Here is a 6000-nt window from a genome sequence, read left to right as displayed (position 1 = left end):
CTTCCTGTTCAATTAAAGTGTTTTTACTCATATTGCATTATTACTGAGGAATATTCCCGATTCAATTTTAAGGTAATGAAAGAATTACATACAAACATTCATGTTGCCATAGGATTAATTTCAAATTTTAAATTAATACTAGCTCAACCTGCGCTCTCTACACAGCGCATCATTCGCATATGAGCATAAATCTCCTTCTCATTTCTCACAACATCTGTACATGTCGCTTTACAGGCACAAGTGAAAGACGTATTGATTGAAAAAAGCCAAGGGGTATCATAAAGGGGAGACTTTTTTCGATTATTTTTCTCAATATCTCTCACCGTTTGCAAGATTTGAGCCTGCTTCCGGTTGGAGTTTCTAATTCATATATGACCAGTGTTTTCTTTCTTCTTGCATGCAGTATGTAATAAGCAAATACATTACATACAGAATTAATTATAATGTCAGTTATATATGGTGTTCATTGGGCAAAACATTCTGATGCCATGTGTCGCATCACGGAGGAATGAGAGGGCGAGCTATATATAATTGAAAATGACCAATGTTAGTGTCTAATCCATAGTTTTCGGGATCATTCAGATGAACAGTGACATTTCCGATCCGGTTTAAATCCAAAATTAGCCCCTCCACTTGGGGGAGGGGGAAAGAGATATTTAAAAATGATCGAAAATGACTGGTATTAGTGTTGAATCTACATTTTTTGGGGTAGGTGAGATGAACGGTGACACTTCCGATGCCATGGCTCGCAACATGGGGTGCGGGATATATATATATATATATATATATATATATATATATATATATATATATATATATATATATATATATATATATATATATATATATATATATATATATATATATAGCCACGAGATAGTTCCAGACAATGTAAAGTTAACCTTACTTTTCTTTAGAATGAATTTACATGGGTCAACTTGACATCGATTTAAACTTTAAACCAGTGGTTTCCAAGGGTCAGCCTTTTGAAGGGGACTTGAAGAAAAAGCGAGGGATCACAAGCTGACTACATAAATAAACTATAAAATTGCCAATAAACTTAACAGATATTACGTGTTTGACATTTTATCTTTCTTATAATCCCATTCGAGATTTTTAACTAGTTAAACACTTAATAAATATAAACAGATGAAAACAAGTTGAGTCAAACATTACCAGCCTAGTTAACCTATTTTAGGAAAGTGACTTTCTGAGAGAAAAATCTACATTTCAGAATAGGTGTGAAATTTGTCTGGTGTGTAAAAAGACTGTTAGCGTAAACTGAACTAAATGTATGAATACCAAATGTTCCTTACCAGGGTGCAATGTACTTCTGCCAAATAATAAATAAATAAATAAATTATCCTGGCAGCTTTAGAATCACAACTACTACATTTACGTAAATTCAAACGAGGCAAATTCATTACATACACTGCAAACACTAAATGTTAGTTTCATCGGGAATCGAATACTAACGTGCTAACCATTTTCTTTAAAATGGAACTTATATTTTAATGTATAGAGAAGGAAACCTTTAACACAAAATAAACTAAAAGATGTGAAATAAAATTAAAACAAGTGTGTTATAACACAATAATTACCATTTAATATTTTAAACAATATATTAATTAGATTTTATTTATTAGTACACAACAGTTTTATATAATAAAATTAAAAACATATTGTACAATAAGTTTCTTTCACATATATGTAATAGATTCATTTTATAATTTATAATTTCAGTTATTCAATTTCAAAAGAAAATTAAATTATCACACCAGAATAACGTTGAACTTAAATATGTTTTATCACATATATTTATCGCATGTACAATTTGAGCTTTTGAACATTTTCCTTATCAACATACGTTACATATACACACTCAAATTTTAACATAGCTACGTTTTTTCTACACAACATGACCAGCGTTTTCATACTGAATTATGAGGAAAATAAATAAAAACTTTACATAAAAACAAAAAAAATAAATAAATAAAAGCTTTACACTGAGATATCATTAAACTAACTTCTGCTGATATTCAAGAGAGAAACGCTGCAGTAGAACCAACTATATACATTTTCTTTCGTTCGGATTGCGTTATATATTTGAGATGGGAATATGATTTCAAGCTACACCATATAATCAACATTACATTAGAGACGGAATTTTTTTTTTTTTTTTTTTTTACTTTTTTCAACATAAATTATGTAGTTCCTACTGTAATCGAAGTTTATCAAATTATACCATTTGGATGATCAGTTCATGACTTTAACAACTTTTACCTTCTGGTATCTGTACAGGAGCGTCATTGCAGATTTTGTTTGGGGGAGCAAGACCCGTGAAATAAGTAAAATTTCGAGTTTTCCACTGATTTGCTAGTATTTTATTGATAAAATCCATACATCAATCTCGAACTCAGAGGCGGCAATAGCCCCCCTGCCCCCCTTAAATGACGCCACTGTATCTGTATACCAACGAAGTGAAAAGGGGCTCAATTTTCAAGAAGTTACGACGTCTCCTAACTATACGATAGTAAGTAGTACAGCTATATGTCGTTAAATTAGATTGTACATTCTCATTTTATATCGCATATCAGCATGCGTAATGTAATTAAGAGGCCAGATCATGGCGAAATTGAAATATCACTAATTTTACAGTAATTATGTGATATCTTAAAATGGATAAAATATAATCGAAAAGTGGAACAAGAGCTCGCTAGACAGTATTATTTTACATGAGTTACCATTTTCACGACTCACTTACCTGCTTTCGATTTCCAGCAATTTTGAAAATCGGCATTTATTTTCGCGTGTCTAAATGTGTGACTCGTTTTAACGGTACTCCATGCAAAATAATATTATCTAGGATGATCTTGTTTCACATTTCGATTATATTTTATCTACTTGAAGATATCACATAATTCTGTAAAATTAGCGGTATTTTAATTTCGCAGTGATTAGGCCACTTAATTTGCAACTTAAAGAGTAATTCAGTCAGGTAAAGCAGATATATTCATAACTAAATATAACTAAACGATTTATTTAACTAGTTTCAGTGTCTTGCAATGGTACAATAATATAGTCAATATGGAAAAATACGAACATAGGCCTACATATGCCACAAAACGACATGCCACAAGTTTTCGTATTGTTGTACTAATTATGCTCCTGTTTGAAATAGTGTGTGGAAAAATGTGAAAAGTAAAGAAATAGCTTGTATGGGTTGTTTCATTTGTTTGGATTTTTTTCTCAAGTTCGAAGTTCAATATATACTAGATCAAATAAGAAATAGCACAAAAATGAATAAGTAACGCGTAAGTGTAAGGAAACACACTATAATGATAATAATAAATGAAACAAAAAAAAATGTAGAACCGCGGTATGGGAAGGTTCATGCAACATCTCGTCTTTTCTCGCTACGACTAAGCGACTGAGAGAACTGGGCAGCAAAATGATGTATTATCCTTATACATATTTATATAGTCGTAATTTAGAAACGAACATACGATGTAGTTTTTGCATTTTTTTTTCAATGCAAGGATAATGTAATTAATTTATAAAGTACTGAAAAATACGTAAATGACTTTTGAGGTTGACAAAAAAATGTGGGCGTTCTTATAGAAGTAGATATTTGAAAAAAAATATATATATACACCCTGATAACTAACACAAAAAATAATAGCATAATTAACACTATACTTTTATATTGTTTTCTACCCAAAATCAAATCACATATAGTATGCTAGTAAATAATATAGCTTTCTTCTGTGGGGGAATAATTTGTTAATTTAAAAATTCATAAATGGACGGAAGTAACGATAAGTATCATCACGCACAGTGAATAGAGAGGTCATTGTGATATCTATGTGTTTGCTTGTGCTTCAGTTTTTGGTCAAAAGAAGGCTTAAGTACCCTCCATATTCATCTGATTTGGCTCTAGTGGACTTCATACTCTTTCCTAAACTCAAATTTGCTCCCAAAGGGGAATGTTTTGAGGATATTGTATCGATTCAAGCAAATGTGATGGCGGTGATGAACAGTATTCCAATGGGCGATTTTTCTATGCGTTCTAGGGCCTCTACTACCGGTACTGGGAGTGTGTACCGTGGAAAGGGATACATGTACAAATCTAGCATGGTCATATTTAAAATATTGTTTTTTTTCTGGTATCGTTAAGTATTTTATTTTGAGGTAGTTCCGGAACTCATTAAACACATTGTGTAAGTAATCATTTACATCGGTTGGTGAACCAATGGTTAATTGTCTCAAGGAAGCAAATCTTTGCAGTGTTACTTAGTAAAACATCAACGTAATTATACTTACAAAGTAAGTTTCACTCTATGCAATCAAATTGACATAATAAGGTGATAACTGAACAAAATTATATGAATAACATGATGTCAAACGAAGTCATATTTTTTTTTTTCAAAATAATTTACTAAACATTTTATTACTTATTATTTCAAGACCAGAATGAGCCAAATAATTTCTCTAACATTAGAAGACAATTCAATACTGATTACAGTTATATACGTAAAAATGTAATTATACACATTTCAGAAGCAGTATTTTATCCAGTCTTCTCAATTTGTGGGGCAAATCTAAAGCTCTAGGGGAAGATAATTTATCACTTTTGTGTTTCACCTATGTCTTCATTTTTGGGAGTAATTCTAGAACTTTATGGGGGAGATTCCTCCCCCTTAACAAGTCCGAATAAACTACTGGTCAGAGGTGATGCAGATAGAGGTAAAATAGGGTATTGAAACATACTTTTAATAATAATAATAATAATAATAATAATAATAATAATAATAATAATAATAATAATAATAATAATAATAATAATAATAATAATAAACTTATAATAACTTAACTATTATAAAATATTACAACGAATGATTATAGTGACAGTATAAAAAATCTGATTCTTGTTAAATTTTTATCAGTATTGTGATCTTTGTTAAATTTTATCAAGGAAAATGAAACACTATGACAGTTTTCATTAGCGATTATCATAGCAACGTGTAAATTTAAATCAAAGATTTTAGTTTATTTTATAATTGCAAGTACAAATGACAAAATATATGCTCATAAAGTTGTGTGGCCGCGGTGGCTCAGTGGTAGAGCGTTCACTTCTTGTGCTTGGGGTCCCGGCTTTGATCTCAGCCCCAGCCAAGTGAACTTTGTGGTGGACAAACACCGTGTGCGTGGGTTTTCTCGGGGTTCTCCCACTTTCTTCATTCCAACATTTTATTCATTACTCATCATCACCGTCTCCTTTAACCTAACCGGCATAACCGTGTCACGTAAAACTCAAAGATTTCATTTCATTTTGCTCATAAAGTTATTTCAGTCAAATAAATATTAGATAATACAACATAGTGCGCACATTTAAATGTAAGAACGGATGTGGAAAATTATGGTGTTTAACAACAGATATGATTATTTAAAGAGAAAACAACTTGCAATGTTAATAGTTGAAAAGAAAACTTTACGATTGATTAATTAGTATTCATAAACCTGCTTGAGTTTTAAACTCTGTCGAGAATTAAACATTTAGACAGTAACAATTATCAATAACTTTTTTTAAATATTCTTATGCCTTAAATTAATTCATTTTTTTAATATTTCAATGGTACGATACGTGTTTAGAAACATATAACATTTAGTTAATAAATTAGTTGTGAAATTTTTAGATATACCTTCGAATGAAATTTACTGGAATCATACAGAATTAACATCAATATCAGTAACAATGAGAAAGACGCTAGAAAGAAGTCGGATAGAGCTCATAATTTAAAGGCACCATCTCGTGATTCGAGTGATGATACTGAGGAAATCACTTGAAAAATCCTAGGTAGAATGGCCGACTAATGAATTTGAACCCATCATGTCACTTGCCACTTGAGAAGCAAGTAGCGACTAGCATACGCCTACACATTCCGTATAAGGTAGTGATAATGTTCATTCTTAACAATCAATGATGTTACTATGTATTAT

This window comes from Thermobia domestica, chromosome 6, assembly GCF_964235325.1.
Source record: "Thermobia domestica chromosome 6, izTheDome1.hap1.1, whole genome shotgun sequence".
In the NCBI taxonomy this organism is placed as follows: Eukaryota; Metazoa; Arthropoda; class Insecta; order Zygentoma; family Lepismatidae; genus Thermobia; species Thermobia domestica.
The sequence above is the reverse complement of the archived record's forward strand: the minus strand, read 5'-3'. Positions refer to the sequence as shown.